Source organism: Phyllostomus hastatus, unplaced genomic scaffold (genome assembly GCF_019186645.2).
Source record: "Phyllostomus hastatus isolate PE091 unplaced genomic scaffold, TTU_PhHast_1.1 phas_contig_80, whole genome shotgun sequence".
Classification (NCBI taxonomy): Eukaryota; Metazoa; Chordata; class Mammalia; order Chiroptera; family Phyllostomidae; genus Phyllostomus; species Phyllostomus hastatus.
In genome coordinates, this window is record NW_025333960.1 from 45663890 (window position 1) to 45682358 (window position 18469).

Consider the following 18469-nt stretch of genomic DNA (forward strand, 5'->3'; position numbering starts at 1 on the left):
GACTCACCCTGCCTTCCCTCAGAAGTCCGGGGGTTAAAAGTCTGTTTTTGACCTAAAAATTCACGGGGATTTTGCGATCAACTCCATAATAAAGTCTCAGTCTGTTTTAATATAAAAATATTCTCTGCTGAATCTTTGGCTAACACGCTACCCCAGGAAGCTGCCCCAACTACCCTCTGCTCCATGGCCACACACCCCTAGAGGTGTATGTCCTCCAGTTTGAGAAATACAGGCCTGGGTTGTTTCTCTAATATTCTAGGATCCTATGACCATTTTTCTCTTCTTAGTAGGTGGGAAAACATGAAAAACAACCAAAGAAAGGAAGAGAAGCTTGAGGAGGAACGACCTCCTCAAGCCAAGCCACCCTGTGGCTTCTGTTTTAAAAATAAATCATAGCAGGACAAAGCTGGAATGGAAAATTCAGAACAGTAATCAATACGCGGAGAGAAGAAACCAAAGGCCATGTTTTATTGCACGACCCATGCGCTGTGTGCAGAAGCAGCAGCTCCTGTGAACACAGGTTTCCAGGGCCAGGAGGAGGCCCAGACAAGCCCTTTTTTCAATGAAAGGCGCCAGGAAGAGCCTGCTGGAAGTCAATTCAGTGCTTCTGGAAGAGGCTTTCTGCTTGGGGAAGCTCCCGCCTGCGTCCTTGCTTACAGCCCAGGCAACAGACACGGCGAAGCGTGCATCGTTTCCTTCCAGCCCTGGAACTGGCTGAGGGAGACACGTTCGAGGCACGCCCCTCCCTGCCCCCACCACTGTGTCTGGGTGTCAATCCGGGCAAAAATAAGTTGGTATAAATTAGGTGAAAGAAAATTAAACTAGGAACAGTGTGCAGTGAGGTGGAAAGGGAAAGATACACAGTAAGTCCTTTGGGGAGAAAAAGGACAGAAGGTGAGTGAGGAGGACCTTGGAGTCTGCCTTTGGGTTTGCGGTCCACCCTGTGGGTAGAGGGTCTGGACAGACATACTCTCGTCCGGTCCTTTCAACTCTGCCTGAGAACCTCCTTTCGTAGATGGGCACGCGAAACCTGAGCAAGTTCACAGATGTGCTCAACGTGACAACGATGGTAAATAACAGACCCCGCATTCAAACCCAGAGCGGTGGGATTCCCGGACTTCACCTGGACTCCTTCTGTGTCTGAAAGGGAGGAGCTAGGAGGCCGGGATGCCTTCCCAGCCCCACCATGGCCTGGCGGTGTGACCTCAGCGTGTCACTTAAACACTCAGCGCCATCTCTCCGTCTCCTCATCCGCACAGCAGAGATAATAATAGTTTCTGCCTCTCCAGATAGTCAATGCAATGAAATGAGAAAATACATGCAAAGTATACTTAGTACAGGGTGTGGTACATACTAAGTGCTAGAGAAATGCTAGCTGCTCTTTCTTTGCAAACGCCTGGGAAATGGGGAAGAGAGGGGTGTTTGAGGGAAATAAGAAACAGAAGAGGTCTGAACGTCACTCCAAGTAAGGGACTGTGCTGACTGCATTCACTTCCCAGCCTTCCCCTGCTCTGCAGGGAATCACAGGGAACTACATTTCCCAGACTCCTTTGCTAGCTGGTTTCTGTGTAGTTTTGGCCAATAGGAAGCTGTATCCTCAGGGTTCTCTGGAAAGACAGAGCCAGTAGAGATGATAGATAAACAGATAGAAAATAAGGTAAGATAGATAATGGTAAATAGATTACTGATAGATTTATTTCAAGAAACTGGTTCACAGGATCATGGGGGTTGGAATGGCAGGTCTAAAATTTATAAGGCAGGCTGGTAAGGCTGGAAACTCAAGCAGGAGTTGATGCTGCAATCTTAAGGTAGAATTTCTTCTTCAAGAACCTCAGTGTTTGCTCTTAAGGCCTTCAACTGATTGGATGAGGCCCACCCAAACTATCGAGGGTAATCTCCGTTACTTAAAGCCAACTGATTAGAGATGTTAGCCAAGCCTAAAAATCGTCATAGCAACATCAAGATTAATGTTTGAATAAAAAGCTGCATACTATAAGCCTAGGCAAATTGACATAAAACTAAACATCACGGAGGCAGGGCCAGCCCTGGGAGGTGGAGGAGGGAGCAGGGAGGGTGTGTCTCCCGTCTCCCCATTTGCTCTACCTCAGGAGTATCCCCAGCAGTGCTGCTGTGCCTGCTGGGCAGCCTTCCCATCTTGGACCCGGGTTTCACTAAGTGCCCGTAGCCAACGGCCTGGCTTCTGGGTCCCGGTAACAAGTTCCCCTCCCACGGCCTCTCCAGCCCTAGCGTGCTAGTGGCTCCCTGCTCTTACCCATTGCCGGGTGGCCTCTTTGTCTCTTTCTCAATACTTCTGTCTCCCGTGCCAGCAATGCCCCGTGTGTAGGATCGACAGTGGGCTTTGCCTTGGCCCTGACAGCATCGGAGGGGTCCTTTTGGTCGGACAGCGTGCAGCTTCTCTCAAATTGCACCCTGTGCCCGAGGCCCCTGTAGATTGGTTCTGGGATGAATTTAGAGGAGTGCGGAAGCCAGAGGCAAATGGGGGCCTGTCCCATGGCCACACTTACAGCTGCTCGATCAGGGCAATGCCCAGTGTGGGGAGGGGATGGACTCACGATGCCAACCCCCTGCGAGCAGAGAAGGATGACAGCCCTGATCCTCGGGGATTCCGTTTACTCAAGAGTGTTGGCATCTGCTTCTCCGACATCAAAGGGGGAGCGTCACCCAAACCCGAGTGTCTAGTGGGCAGCACAGCGCATGCGTGCCCCAGCTGTCCTCTGATCAAGACGAGGCTCCCGCTGGCACAGTGTGAATGTATGACGTTCTGAGTCGGGGGGCAGCTGCTGCTGATCGTAGCAAGTCTCTCGGCAGCCCAAAGCCTCTGGCTGAAGACACTGGGGCTGCACAGGGAAGAGAGTTCAGGAGCGGGGGAGCCAACTTTCCCCACACACTCTGTCCCCATCCCCTGCTTAAGTTTTCTCCCAGCCACCTAGCAATATCTGAAGCACTCCACACTCTGATTATTTATTTGCTTATCATCACCTCTCTGCCCACTCAAGACTATATGCTCCAGGAAGGCAGGCAGTCTTGTCTCTGCCCGCTGCTCCATTTCCAGTGCGTGGAGATGGCCGTGCCCGACTCAGAGGAGGCGCCTGAAGGATGTCAAATGGAGAGACACTTGTCATGGCCTTTTCTCCCGAAGGATGTGCTTACGGGACCTGCGTCCTCTGTCAGCTCTTGGCAGAGACACTCGTAGTCCAGCAGGGCAGGCCAGTCTTCCAGAACGCCCCCACAGCAGCCCAGAGGGGTAGAGCTGAGCCGCGGCCCCAATTCCAGATTGCAGAGGGGCCGGGAGGGGGAGGAGAGAAGGGCAGGAAAGGGAAGTGGCTTCTGCGACGGAGAACCCTTGAGTCTGCAACTGAAAGCAGAGGGGGACCGTGTGACTCATGCCTGCGGATGACAGACGGCACCCCTGGCCCTCTTTCCCGCTGGCTAATTAGAGCCAACGGCTGTCTGACAGCAGGTACCTCTTCCTGCTCCTCCCCGTCCCCAGGCTTTATCACTGTTCGAGCTCTGCCCACCCCCTTCCTCTCCTCTTGTCATCTCAGGTACCGTCCCTGCTCCAGAGTTAATGAAGAGAAGACGTGGAGGGGGAGACTGAAGTTGGCCCATCCTTCCAGGCCCACTGGTTCCTGTGCCGTGCAGGGCACTGCCCGGTGTGAACCCCCAAGCTCGGGGACTCGGCGTGCCAGTCCCGGCAGGTACCAGGACCCCAGCCCTCCCCCACCTCTAGCTGAACGGACTCTTCTCTTCCCTCCTCCGGACCAGCACGCCTCTGACCTCCTCTGTTCACAGAGAGGCTCCAGCCCAAAGCAGCAGACTTCTCACTGCAGCGTTTTGACTCCCAAGTTCTAGAACAAATCCACTTCCGCACTAACTCCAGGCATCACAGACGGACCCCTCTTGGGAACAGCAGAAGCCACAGAACCAGGGCTCTGTTGTTTTCTTATGTGGTTCTTCCTCTCCCCGTCCAGACGCTAAAGCCCTTTACACGCTCCCCACCTCCTCCCACCCCATCCCCAGGCCCAGATGTGGGACGTGGCGTGTGGTCAACACATAATGCTCTGTTGTTCCGTGGGGCTCACCTGGGGGAAAGCCATTTCTTCCCAGTCTCCAGACGGCAAGATAACAGAATAAACGGCACAATAATACCAATAGTTTAGCAAGGCTACCGGCCATCTGCACTCCTTTTAATCATCATAAAAGTAACACATGCTTGTTTTTGAAAATTGGGAACGTACAGAAAATAATTTTTAAGAGTCACATGTATTCTGGTATGTTTCCTGCCAGTGTAAATATGCACATATTTTCAAGGAAATTGGATCATAACATAGTTTTATTTTCAAATTGGAAAATGAGTACATTTCTTTATTAAGATGCTTACAAGAGTAACATAGTTTTTTATCCTTCTTTTCCCTGTATTATTTTATGGGAATTTTTTTTCATGTTAAATAGTTTTCATATTGTTAAATACCTTTCAAAAATGTAATTTTTCACAGCTGCAAAATAGGCCACCATATGGATGTGCCCCGCTGGACTGCCCCGTTGTTGGGATTCCAGACATTTCCTGCTCCCCGTCGCCCGCCTCCGGGCCTGCGCTCCGCCATCCAGCCCCACGATGTGTCCGCACAGAACGTCTCGGACCCTGCCGTGCCTTGACGGGCCCCCCACCAGCTCTCCAGCTCTCCGTTCCTCCTCTCATTCTCAGTCTGCCGCAAGGAGCAGCCAATCCTTAAGGCTGTCCCTGCCTCCACTCACCCCCTGCCACGGGCCCCACCATGGTCAGACTCCCCCTCCCACTCACGACACTTTAAGCAGTGAGCCTTACTGAAGGTTCCAAGTGCCCTAAAATCCAGGGTGGGTGCCCGTTTCCCAGTCTTATCTTCCTGGCCTGCTTTGCCTCAAGGGGACCTATGATGACACCCTTCTTCCTGAACTCCTCCCCTCCCCGGGCCTCCAGGACAGGGGCCTTGCTTCCACCCTCTTCCTCCCCTTTGCTGCCATCCCCACGCCACTCCAGGTGGAAGGGTACCACAGGCCTTGTCTTCATCCCTCTTCCCCTTCTCAACCAGCCTGGGCCCCACCATCGATGTGCGGTGACGAGAGCTGAGTAAATGGTGCCGGGGAAACGGGAATCGCCTGCGAATCTACAGGTGGCTCAGACTTGGCCCCTTGTCACCTGTCCTCTCTGGAGCCTGAGCCGGGGTCCTCAGAGCCTCCTCTTTCATTTTGAGAGGGCTCACTCTGGGCCTCAGGCTAGCTTGCCTTTACTGATAAAGGCAAGTTCTCTCTTTCGAGGGCTTTTTAGGGGGCTGAGTAGAACCAGCTGGCGCTGGAGCAAATAGCCAGAGCCCTGATTTCCAAGGGAAAACAGAGTCTGGGTCTACCTTCCAGCTGTGTGGCCTTGGGGCTCGGGCACCTTACTTAGTCTCTGTGTGCTTTCGTTACATCACCTGGAAAGACAGAGATGGAGTGAGGAGCACCTGAATCGTGCGTATCACAGACTTAGGACACACCTCATGGGTGGTAGCATTTACCAAATGCTAGTTGTCAGTACCGATGTTCAGATCCTTCTCTCAGGACACGAGGAGGCACAAAAGGGCCATTACCTCCTCCTGTGTCACCCCTGTCTCCAGAACGAAGGGGTCTAGGGGTCAGAAAGGGATGTCATGGTCCACATGCATCAAAGAAGATGGGCTTCAGGAGGGTTCTCTCCAAACCTTAAATAGGACCCTCCTCTCTCCCACACAGATTTGGACGTGCAGCCACGTGGCTGTACGCCTGGGCCACGTCCAGTGCTGGACTGTGAGGCCCTCGTAGACTGGAACGTGCTGTGCTCCTCTTTCTGTCTCCATGGCAACCTGCACACAACAGGCACTCAACTAATTTGGCAAATGCAATACGCCAAGGAAGGCATTGGAAGAAAAGTGAGGCCAAAGGAGTCAAGGGTAAAGTCATCAATATTTTAAATTCTTGACCAATCTAGGAAATCGGCTGCCTGATAATTATGAAGCTACAGCTGCATGGACTGAGGAGAATGTGTATTCTCAAATGATAGGCATGTTGCTCTCCATTACCCCCCAGTACAGATTCTGAAGGAAGTGGGGGGGAAAAAGAAAAGGAGTACATTTCGGTAGACATGATTTTGAGATGTTGAGAAATGAGCACTACTGAATTTTATTAATTTAAGAACAATATTCAGGTGGTGCCCCAGAAATCATCAGGCAGTGAGCTGTACAGTGGCCAGACAGAAATTATCAGAGCATTTCTACAACAGGTGAGATGGAGTTTGTGGAAAACTGCACCTTGATTCAGGATTAGTGGAGGGGGAAGGATGACGACACACCTGGTTATGGGCAGATGGTGGAGCCAGTGTGAGTCACTGCAGGGCCTCCTGGCTCTGCCCTTGCAGGGCTCTCTCCCGCTTTGGTGCTGACCCATTATGCCAGTCCACCACGCCCTTGTATTACACAAACTCCCTATGTGGGGCTTCAGGCGAACAGTTAACTGTGCCCCAGGTCTCTCTCTGCCCTCCTCCCCCTTCCTCAGCAACCTAGTTCAAAAATATATGGCCAGTATCGAGGGCTGAATAGTGTCCTCTCCAAATTCACGTTCACCTAGAAACTCAGAATGTGACCTTATTTGGAATTAAGGTCTTTGCAAATGTAATTAGTTGGAGTCTCAAGATAAATTAGTTAAGGGTCTCAAAGGCCCTACATTAAATGACTGGTGTCCTCCTCTTAGAAGACAAGAAGACACACAGAAGAAGGCCATGTGCAGACAGAGGTAAGCAGAGACTGGAGTGAGGCTGCCAGAAGCCAAGGAATGGCTGCGACTGTCAGAAGTGGAAGAAGCAAGGAAGGATTCTTTCCTAGGAACTTCCCAAGGGAGCACGGTCCTGCCAATAACCTTGATTTTGGACTTCTAACCTCTAGAACTGTGAGAGCATGAACTCCCGTTGTTCTAAGTCACCAAGCTGGGTGGTACTTTTTTCGACAGCCCACCTAGGGAACTAATACAGCCAGTGAGATGCTAGTAACAGAAAATGTGCAAATATGTCACTCTCAGGAGCACTTCTACTTTAAATCTAGTAAACTAGAGAACTGATGCCTTAAATACAAAGGAACAAGATCTCAGCTGGTGGAGTTTCCAGCAGTATAGGAAGCAGTGGGGGGTTCAGGTAGGGGTCCTTCCCAAGTTCATCTTAAGTCACCCCAGAATTAGGTAGCCTATGCTTTCATCTATGTGGGCAGAGCAAATGGGTGTGAATCCCTTGGAAGGTGGTAAGAAGTTAATGGACACTAACACTCCAGTTTAGTGTACTCCAGTCACCGACTCATGTTTGCTTCAGCTGAAAATTTGGGTTCAAAGTGTTAAAACTAAGGATGTATACAGTAGTTATGCTAAAAACAGTTAGAAAAATATGGAATAATATTGGGCAAGAAATTTGCTCTTTGGTATGCAAATAATGACCGATCTGTTTTCCAGGCGCTGCATTAAGAGATAAGACATATGATGTCTATCCAGAAAAGGCCCAGCCACAGTTACTATAACGAGAATGGTTTGCACAACATTGATGTGACCTGGCAGCCAAGGAGAGTGGGCTGGAATGCATGCGCATGAACAATGACGACTTCACTGTACTAGTCAGTGGGGGTGGCAGACACTGTTGAGTGAGCATGTGGACTGAGTGGCCATCGTATTCAAAATGACTGAGTAGAGCAACAAATCTGCATCAAATTTTGTGTTAAGCTTGAACATTCCTCCATGGAAATTATCCAGATGATTCAAAAGGCCTCAGCTATGGTGATAGGCAGCTTCATCACGACAATACGCCTGCTCATGCATCACATCTTGTGCAGAGTTCTTTGACAAAACATCAAGTCACTCAGCCCCCCTACAGCCCAGATTTGGCACCTTGTGACTTCTGCCTTTTCCCAAAACTAAAATCACCTTAGAAAGGGAAGAAACTTTGGGCCACCAAAAAGATTCAGGAAAATTAGATGGGACAGCTGATGGCAACTGAGAGAACTGTGTAAGGTCCTAAGGTGCCTACTTTGAAGGGGACTGAGCCATCATTGTCCTAGGTACAATGTTTCTTGTATCTTCTTCAATAAATGTCTCTATTTTTCATATTACATGGCTAGGTACCTTTTGAACAGACCTTGTACAAATGTGATCTAAAGCAGGGAGTTAACAACTCTATATGTGAAGTAATCTGAAAAAAATTTCCCCTAACTCTGATCAAACCATTAGACCTAACTGTGAATTACATTAACTGTAGAGAAGAGAGGACCATGTTAAGGAACACCATGGGGGTGCAATCAGCAATGCTTCTTAAACTGTAGCTACATGGAACTCTCCTGGAGAGCTTCTGGAGGCTGGACAATTCTGTTTCAGTAGGTTTGGAGTGGAGCCTGACATTTTGCATTTCTAACCAGCTCTCATTTGATTGAGACCACAGTTTCAGAACCACTGCTATAAAAGGTAGTTTCTTCTACAATAACAACCACCAAAAGTACAAGGATAAAAAGAGATGGAGGAAGAACATTTACATTAAAAAGATATAAGTGATACAGCAACCAACACAAACTCATGCACGTGTGTGTGTGTGTGTGTGTGTGTGTGTGTGTGTGAGACAATCAGGGAAATTTGAACACTGAATGGGTATTTGATGATCTTAAGGAAATGTTGTCAACATTCTAAGGTTTTCTTTAAAAACAAGAATAAATACTGCAATATTTATGAATGAAATAATAAGATGCCTGGGACTTACTTACAAACAACTCAGGGAGAGGGTAGGCAGAAAGTGCAGATGACACATGATTAGCCATGAGTTGATCATTGCTGAAACTAAGTGATGGGGACACAGCGATTCCTTAAGTTACACTCTCTACATCTGTATATGTCTAGGACTTGGCATAATGAAAGGTTAGGAATAAATCAATCCAGCAGGGGGTCATCTGTGGATTTGTCAAATGTACAATGCATATGCAGGGCCCACTGTGTGCGGCATTTTCACATGCATTTCATTTCTACACAATTAGCCCCATTATCTGGAGGTTCAGATGGCCCCACGTCACGCTACTAGTAAGAGGAGGGCTGGAACTCACACTCAGGCTTTCTGACTCTGAGTGCAGTGCTCACTCCACTGTGTCGGTGGCCATCACCTCTAAAAAGGGGAACGAATCCCCTTGGGAGCACATTTGAAACACAGGTTCCAGGCCCCACCCCACCCAAGTGTTTTTGATGCAGAGGATTTGGGGTGAGGCTCAAAAACACATGTTTTTAATACGTCTACCAGGTGACCTGCAGGCTATACCTCCAGTAACACAGTCTTAGAGTGCTGAGCCAACTGGAATGAAGAAAGAGAGTATCTGGCTCCCAAGAAAGACACCCAAGTTCAGAAGCCCAAGAGAGGATTCAACCAATCCTTGGTTTCTTCTGTATTCAGGTGATGAATCAGATTTTGACTGGGTGTCTAGGCCCTTCCACGTGGGCTAAATGACTCATGCTGTCCTTAGGTGGAAGGGACAGGGTTTGAACCACCTGGAACAATCTCCTCCAGGGCGTACAGCAGAAAGGCACATTTAACTCATGAACAAGCACTGAGTACCGTATTTCTCTTAAAGGAGCAGCTTCCCAAGGCTGTAATTATCAGCTCTTTTCCTCCTTTGCCACACAAAGGAATGAGTTCTTGTCTAATTCTAATCGTGCCCACTCTTGCCTGCCAAAGCCTTCAGTGAACAGCATGGAGTTCTCTTCTTCTCGTGAAATGCTAGTGGAGCAGCTGGCCAGGTGAATGCTGCGGGAGGACGTCATGAAGTTCCTTCTGAGATCTGGGGAGACAAAGTTGACTACCCTTCAAATACCCCATCTTCCCAACAGAGAAGGCTCCTGGGACCTGGTCTCATTTTTGCCAAAGAGTGGGATTTAGAAGGCAGATTATGCCTTCTAACTCAATGGTTCTGCACCTCAATTACATATTTATAATATCTGGGGAAATGTAAAAAAAACTCCCAGTGCCTACCCTCCCACTCCAGACCACTCCAGAATGGCTACGATGGGACCCAGGTGTTTGGATTTCTTAGAAATTCCCAGGTGATTCCTATGTGCCCAGACATAGAAAATATAAAATCATTCATAATACACAGCTCTGGCTGTGTAGAATTTGGCAGTGAAGTTGGGGAAACAAGATATGCCAACATAAAAGTGAAAACAGTAATGAAAGCATTAAGTAGCTACTCAAGATATTTTATTGCAGTTGCTTGTCACATGGGCACCTCCTGGGGGGTTTCAGAAGAGGCAGCAGTCATGGGGGTGATCCCAGGAGGCATTACCTACGAGGTGGACCTTAAGGATGTGAAAAATTTGGGTGGCGGAGGGAGAGAAGAGGGGAGGGAATGGAGACAGAACTTGTCCAGGGAGCGGGAGAGTCCCGCACTCAGGTTTCCATGCTGAGTTTCATGGTGCCAAGTCCTCCACCTCTAGAACACTCTGGTACCTCATTTGTACTTCTGGACTGAGAATCCAAAGATTTATTGGAAAGAGAACTGTACTGTGAGTTAGGAAATTGAACAAGGATGGGCAAACCTCACAGTCACTGGCCCTCGGTCTCTGTTGAATGAGAGGCAGGAAGTTAGAGACTGTAATGCCCTCTTTCCAGCTGAAATTCTGTAAATCAGGTCCCACAACCAGGAGACATAGACTCTACTTTGAAAATAAATCTTATGAAGACATAATGTATATCCAGCAAGTGCACCTATTGTGCGTGTACATATTTTTTAGCATTTTATTGAATTTGTTGGATGACACTGGTTAATAAAATTGTATAGGTTTCAGGTGTACAGTTCTACAATACGTCAACTGTATATTGTACTGTGTGTTCACCACCCCAAGGCAAGTTTCCTTCCGTCACTATTTATCCTCCCTTTATCTTCTTCCACCTCCTGCCAGCACCCCCTTCCCTCTGGCAATCACCATACTGTTGTCTGCATCCATTCAGTCTTTCTCTTTTTTCTTTGCTTAATCCCTTCACCCTTGTTACCCAGTCCCCAACCCTCTCCCCTCTGACAGCTGTGTCAGTCTGTCCTCTGTATCCAGGACTCTGTCTCCATTTTGTTTGTAAGTTTATCTTGTTCATTAGATTCCACACACAAATGAAATCATATGGTGCTTGTCTTCCTCTCACTGGCTTATTTCACTTAGCATAGTACTCTCCAGGCCTACCCATGATGTTACAACATTTCGTTCTTTTTTATGGTTCAGTAGTATTCCATTGTATAAATGCACCATAGCTTTTCTTATCCACTCATCTACTGATGGGCACTTGGGCTGCTTCCAAATCTTGGCTATCGTAAATAATGTTGCAATAAACATAGGGGTGCATATATTATTCCCATTAGCATTTTGAGTTTGTTTGGATATATTCCCAGAGTGTAACTGCTGGATCATATGGCAGTTCCATTTTTAATTTGTTGAGGTACCTCTGTACTGCTTTCCTTATTGGCTGTATACCTGTGCAATCGCCATCATAATAAAGACAGAGACACTTCCATCACCTCCAGGAGCTCCTCTTTGCTTTATCATGGTCAACTGCTTCTCTCTTCCACTCCAGCTCCAGGTAACCACTGATCCACTCTTGGTCACTATAGATTAGATCAGTTTTTTCCAGAGTTTAATAAATGTAATCACATAGTCTTTTGCATCTGGATTCTTTCATTCAGCATAATCTTTGAAAATCATCCATCAGTACATATTAGTAGTTCATTCCTTTTTAATGCTCAGGAGCATTCCATTGAATGGATGTAACACAATTTCTTTATACCTTCATCTGTTAATTTGAGTCACTCCCAGTTTTTAGCTGTTATAAATAAAATTGCTATAAGTTTTCATGTATATGTTTATGTGTGAACATAAACTTTCATTTTTCTTGGACAAATATCTAAGAGTAAAACTGTGTGCATGGTTGCATGGCAAGTATTGTATATATTTAACTTATAAGAAGTTGCTACATCTTTCCAAAGTGGCTGTACCACTTTGCATTCCCACCATTAATATAATAGGTGTTCCATTTGCTCTACACTGTTGTCGACACTTGGTATTGTCAGTCTTTTTAATTTAGCCACTCAGGGTCTGCTTTGATCTTAGATTTTAGGTTATGCCAACATAGGAAGGGTGCTGAGGGTATCTCAGCAGGACCCCTGTATTAAGCTTCTTGGCCATAGGATAGGTTCAGCCTTGTAAAATATAGGAGTCTCAGTTTTCTTTCAGGTCCAGACACACTGGTCAGTTTCACCAGAGGTTAAGTTCAGGATGAGCCTGGTAAATTGACTTAATCTTCACCATCCACAGTGGATACAGCTTGAAGTTACTTTGCAGGATCTCACAGGCCCAGCACCCACTGCCTCCCTGGGCTCTCCAAGAGGGCTCCTGACACATTTTTAATGAACAGAGACTGCCTTTGGGGAGCGAGATTCTTTTCTTCCCACTTGTGCCAGCCCCTTCTTTTTATGGCATGCTTTAATGAGAGAGGATGAAGAGAGAAAATGAGTGCCAGATGTATCTGAAATGGGTCTGAACAATAATTACTTTCTGCAGTGAAATTACACAAATTCTCCATTCAATATGCTTTAGAAAGGGCTGGCAGGAGAGAAATGTGTGTTCCTGAAAGCACAACTAAATGAGCACATTTCAAAGTTCTTGCATAAAAAAGATGTCAAAAACTCCTCAAGAAAAGCCAAAGTTGAACATGCCCTTTCTACTTTTGAAAAGGAAAAATAGGAATTGAACCTCAGTGAAAGAAAGTGAGCAATCAGCTCTTCAAGCCATGGATTCCTCCCACACTGGGCTCTAACACGACAAGGGGAGGTGATGCGGTCCACCCTACCTCCTCAGCGTCCAGGGAGTTGGCCTGGGGGGATGCTGGTCGGACACTTCTCTGGAACCCAGAGGCGGGAGCACTCTGGTTATAGAGCCCACTTCTCCACCACCCGCCCACAGCTTGTCTACCATTGGTAGCAGAGAGCTGGAGTGAACACGAGCTGTAGCCCTGTTTTTGTGACTGCCAGGTTCATGTTCATGTGACTACCAGGCTCATGTTCATGCTCTTGTGACTGCCAGGTTCATGTTCATGTGACTACCAGGCTCATGTTCATGCTCTTGTGACTGCCAGGGGGCAGTGCTTCGACTCTCCCAGGAAGACCTCCTGCGCCCATCGAGGCGTCCAGAGGCCCCCCTGAGAAGGCACGGCCTCTGCCTTGAGAGTCCAGTGTTTTCTCTTAAAAGTCCAGTATATGAGTCGCCACCTACAAAGGAGTGGGGCCACATCAGCCTCACGCCAGGCCAGCAGAGGCCAGCTTGACAGGCCAGCCACACGGCCCGTCTCAAATGGCGAACAACAGCCACTGTTCTCTCACTTACTTATTTACCAACTATCACCCCCCTCCAACGAAATGAGGTAATCTACAGAAAATGCAAATGTCAGAATATAAAATTAAACATCAGGTATAGAGAAAACATTTGATAATGGGAGGTCAACTGTCAGTGTGCCCACTGTTCACAATTACAGGGCAGAACTTCCATCCCCACCCCTAAGGTTCACTTCACATTTTTCCTTTTGAACAAACTGAAGGGTTATGAATGTCAATATCTTGCTTGTTATATTGCACTACGGTTTTGCAAGATGCAAAAACGACTCGGGAAATGAGGTAAAAGGTACATAGGATCCCTCTATATTATTTCTTACTACTGCATTTGGATCTGAAAGTATCTTAAAATCCAAAGTTTGACTTGTTTAAAAAGTAGAAGGGCATAAGATACTAAAGAGATACAACAATGCATGGGTTTGGTCTGAGTTCCAGGGAGGCCACAGTGAACATGGAGATGATGGCGAGACTATGGGGGCTGAGAGGTCCGGAGATCGGAGGTCTGCAGTCCTGCAAGCCAAGAGAATCACGGTGCACGTTCAACCCCGAGCCCTGAGGCAGGAGCCCCAGCTTGAAGACAGGAAGAGCGCGAATTTTCTCTTGGTCAGCTTCTTCTTCTATTCAGGCCTCCGACACACTGGACGAGACCCACCCACACTAGGGAGGGCAACCTGCTTTGCTCAGTCTACTGATTCAGATGCAATCTCTTCCAGAAACACCCTCACAGACACACCCAGAATAACATTCAGCCTAATTTCTGGGCACCCCATGGCCCAGTCAAGTTGACATATAAAAGTAACTACCATAAGCCCGAAAAAAGTTACTTCATCTCTCTGAGCCTCAATTTCCTCAGCTGTAAAATGGGCATTATGACAGTGCCTTCCTCACCCCACTGGGGAGATATTCAGGAGGTACAGAATGCACAAATTACTTAGAAGGATGCTCGAAAGGCAGGAAGTGCTGGAGTCCTATGGGGAAGAAGGAAGAGAAGAATAAGGAGAAATTAGACAGGGGCCTCCGGCTAACTTGACCCCAGGGCCCCTTCTCTCCGTCTCGCCCTCTCTTTTTCTGCAGTCTTGCTACCGACACTTGAAAAGGTTCTGATTCCGCAGAGCGGCACCTCCTACAGATCCAGAGACAGCCTCACTGTCCCACCCGGGGGTTCTGATCGGGAGGACAGAGAGAGGGCTGGGTGGGTCTCAGGGGCCTGACTGTCTGCAGCCATGACACTGGATATGTGGGGACAGAATGGCTAATGCCCACACCTTAACTGCTGTTGCCAAAACACAAGGAGCCCAGAGGCATCCTCCCCGGCTGCTGCCCCAGTGCTGCTGCTCTGTCAAAATGACCATGGCAGAAAATGTCTCCGTGGAAACAGTGAGGCCGTTAACGTCACAAGCTGGGGGTCATGCCTTACCGTGCAAGCTCAAGGAGGCAAGAGGAGGTGGCGGCGGAAATGGTTTATGGGAAAGAAGTCTCCCCTTTACACACAAATATCTAAAAACTATTAATTTTGGGGCAGCAGCAAGGAAGAAATACATGAAAGGAAAATTGATTTCTATTTAAATGGTATGTTTTCATCACCTTTCTTCAGAGCCTAAGCATTCATCTTTGAGTACCTGTGCTAATTGATTTCAAATGCAATTCAACGCAACCGCTGTAGAATAATAAATCTCGGGGCAAGGAGGCTAAGGGGGAACTTGAGCGGAACAGGAGGGGTATCTAACCTGTGGCCTTTAAAAGGTGTGTCTGTGTCATCCTGGGGTGAGTTCAGCAGCAGTCCCCTGATGACGAGGTGGGGCCGTACCAGCAGCGGGAGCTGCTCCATTGTGTGTGGAAAGGGCAATCCCTTGAACTTGAAATCCTCCTACTGATTCTAGGAGTGTCACATTCTAGCCCACGGCCAGGGTCCCTGGAAGCCCTCTTTTAAAGGCGGACATGCTCTTGTGGCTGCTCTTCCATTCTTCCTCGAAGTGCCTGTTGCCTCCTTTCCCAGAACCCGCCTCCCCCAAGGGCATGCTCTTCCTGGCAAGCCTCTTTTGTATATCCCTCTTCTTGCTAGACTTATGCTCATGCCCCCCGAAGGGCTGCACTTTGGGAGGTAAGTGGCTAAGCTAGTCCCTGGAAGGTGTGACAGAGCCTCACTAGAGACCCAGCAGTGTACCACAGTTGGAGACATGAACCTCAAAATGATGTGGGTCCAGCCTCCATGGCTGGCCACAGGGGGCGAAGTAGACCCTTTGGGCTTCACCCGAGGGATCCCCTATGGGTGCCTGCCCTCCAGTGCCAGAGATTTGCCCTTGCTCACGCCTGGGAGAGGTGAGGGCTGAGGGCTGAGATGCAAGATTGGACAGGAAGAAAAGGAGTCAGTGAGGGCTCTTGCTTACACAGCTGCCACGTGGCAGCTTTAATGCTCCATTCCCGAGCAAGAATATAGCAGATGAGGAGAACCACTAATCTGTCAAAACACCTGTGCAAAGAAGCTGAACAATCACAAAAAAAGTGATGGGCCCACTCCTGAAAATACTTCATGGGAGATCAGCCCAGTCTCTGAGCACTGGCTCAGCAGGTGTCCCCACTCGAAGGTGCGAGCAAGTGGTGTGGCGAACCTGCAGGAGCCGGGGTGGAGCTGGGACTGGAGGACACCTGCGTCCTGGTGGGCTTGGACAGAGGGCGGGTGGCTGGTGGGTTTGCGCAGGGTGTGACTCAACCTGCACCGGTGGCCAATCTCTGGAACTCCCCACTTGACATTCCCGGAACTCTCCTGTGGCAGAACTGAATTCTCCCCAAAGGGTTTTCTCCCAATGATTGAGGTGGGGGGGGGGTCATTTCCGAGAACGGACAGCCCTGCCCATGATGTACCTATGTAAGCTGAAAGCAACTCTATATACGATCAGAATACAGAGCCATTTCAGTCAGTCTCGGCACAAAGGTAATTAACTCAAATGTCCGATACACAGGCAAACTATCCCAGGACAGGCTAAATTATAAATGGACCTAATGGTCTTATTCTTTATGATACGCAGTTCAGGACTTGCGTAAGTACACTTAAATTTAAAATAGCTGCTTCTGTTTCATACGGCCTGAAATGAGCTGTGTCCTCGCAGCCCCCGTATCTCTCCTTCACTTTCACGCTCATTCACTCACTCGGGCATTGGTTCTCTGCCCTCATGCAGCTTACTGTTCAGCGGGAGAAGACGGACATGGAACAGCTAGCTGAGCGTTTCTTCCCGTGTTGCGGGGGTCTGATAAGAGGGACTCAAAGCGACTGGCTAAGCGGAGTCGAGCTTTCATTTCCCCAGTTGGCCCATCTCCCGCCTGCCCACCCCCATCGGGCTATTGATTTCTGACAGGCCGTGCTGTAAACTCACGTGTTGCGGTATCGGTCAGCATAATGCTGACAAAGGAAAAGGGAGGCCCTCTCGCTCACCCTGCGTGTTTCTTTTCTCCCACCCACTGCCCCCTGCAGCCAGTTCCTGAATTGCATTTACCGCTGGGAGGGGGCAGCAGCAGCAAAGACACCCCATGGAGGAAGGGAGTTGAATAAAATTTCTGCTGGGCCCATTGATCTCCCCTCAGAGCAATTTAATAGTCAGGGAGGTGGGGAAGCAGCAGGGAGAAGCGCTTTCTCACTGCTGCTGAACTCACTTCTGAGGGGCAAGGACATCATCCCTAAGCCAATGGACTCGCTGAAGCCGCACTCCCTGCTAACAGCCCCTGGGTGACAAACCTCTGACTCTGCAACCGCAACGCAGAGAAAAGGGAGGCGGAAAGTAATGTGGAATAGGAAGGAACAGGCATTAACAAGCTGGACTTAAAACACCCATTAGGTGATTAAGGGGATTAGGCTGCTACTGTTTCTGCAGCTCTCCTTCTGAAAGCTGTGAGGGTGGCTGAGACTCCAAGACCCAGGTCTCCCCCCAGCCTGGGCAGAGCCCCACAATGACTCAGCTTTTGCCTCACAAGAGCCAGCGGGCACGGAGGGAGTGTTCACTGGCCTTTACTCTGAACTGGGCAAAGGCGCAGCTTCTCACCACGAAGGGAACTGACGTCTTCCCTGCTGGGAGTGAGTGCTGTCATCTCATTCTTTTGCTCCCAGTTCTGTACTAGGAGGGTTCTATGCTGTGGGGCCAGAACTCTGGACCAGTCTGTGGTGTCCCCAGTTCAAAATTCTATCATGCTGTCCCCCTGGCTGGAAAGTCCTCCACCTCGGTGTGGCATCGTATAATACAATAAACCCGAGAAAGCAAGTTTTGGGGAGTTCTCCAAGATTATCCGGGGGCAGGGAGAAACCTAGACCAAAAGTCCCTGAGTTCAACAGAGGCAGCTCTTGGTCACCACCCAGGGCCACTGAGAGGATCAGCCCACCAGTGTCCTGGTTTGAGCGGCATCTGTGAGAGGCCAGGACTGGACCTCACAGAGTGAAGGCAAAGACTTTGACCTTGCTTCTAAGGGTCCCAGCTCCCCTGGTCTGGGTCATGGGCCCTCCCCTTTCTCCCACCCCTTGCTGAGGCCCCCAGCATCCCTCCGAAGTTTCCCACCACCCCCTCCTGGAGCCTGATATTAGATCTCTCACTCACACTCTACCAGGTGAACTTCCAGGGAGACATCAGCATTTTAACCGCAATCCTCACCTTGGAATGAAGAAAGGAAGCTCTAACTATGTTGAAGCTTTCAAACATGGGGGGTGGGACAGTTTTTGAGATCTGGGCCTTCTGGTGCTGCTGGAATCACAGCACATAGCACATAGCTGACCACCTGAGTGCAGCTTGCTGGGAGGATTCTGATGTGTTTAGGATTTACATGTTGCTCTGGTCGAAATCTGCTGAGCTCCCGATCCCTGGCCCCAGGTGTGGCAAGATGGGAGCGACCGTGCTGGCCGCCAACGTAAATAGAACTTCAGAAATATGCCAGCTCATCGTAGGATCTCTCAACCCAGAACTTGCTGTGGGTTCAGGAGGCCCTACACTGAAACTCTTCAGTAGGGAAGAGTTCGTTTGCACACAGCTCTCCTGCCCCTCCAA

At 48.8% G+C, this 18469-nt stretch overlaps 1 long non-coding RNA gene across 1 annotated transcript in view; it reads right to left on the reverse strand.

Moving 5' to 3' along the window:
- Positions 1-1697: 1697 nt before the first annotated feature.
- LOC123826242 overlaps positions 1698-18469 on the reverse strand; it is a 44775-nt gene continuing 28003 nt past the window's right edge. Inside the window, exon 3 of the long non-coding RNA XR_006787022.1 lies at positions 1698-3376. This is a non-coding gene — a long non-coding RNA (uncharacterized LOC123826242). The remainder of the gene's footprint in view (positions 3377-18469) is intronic.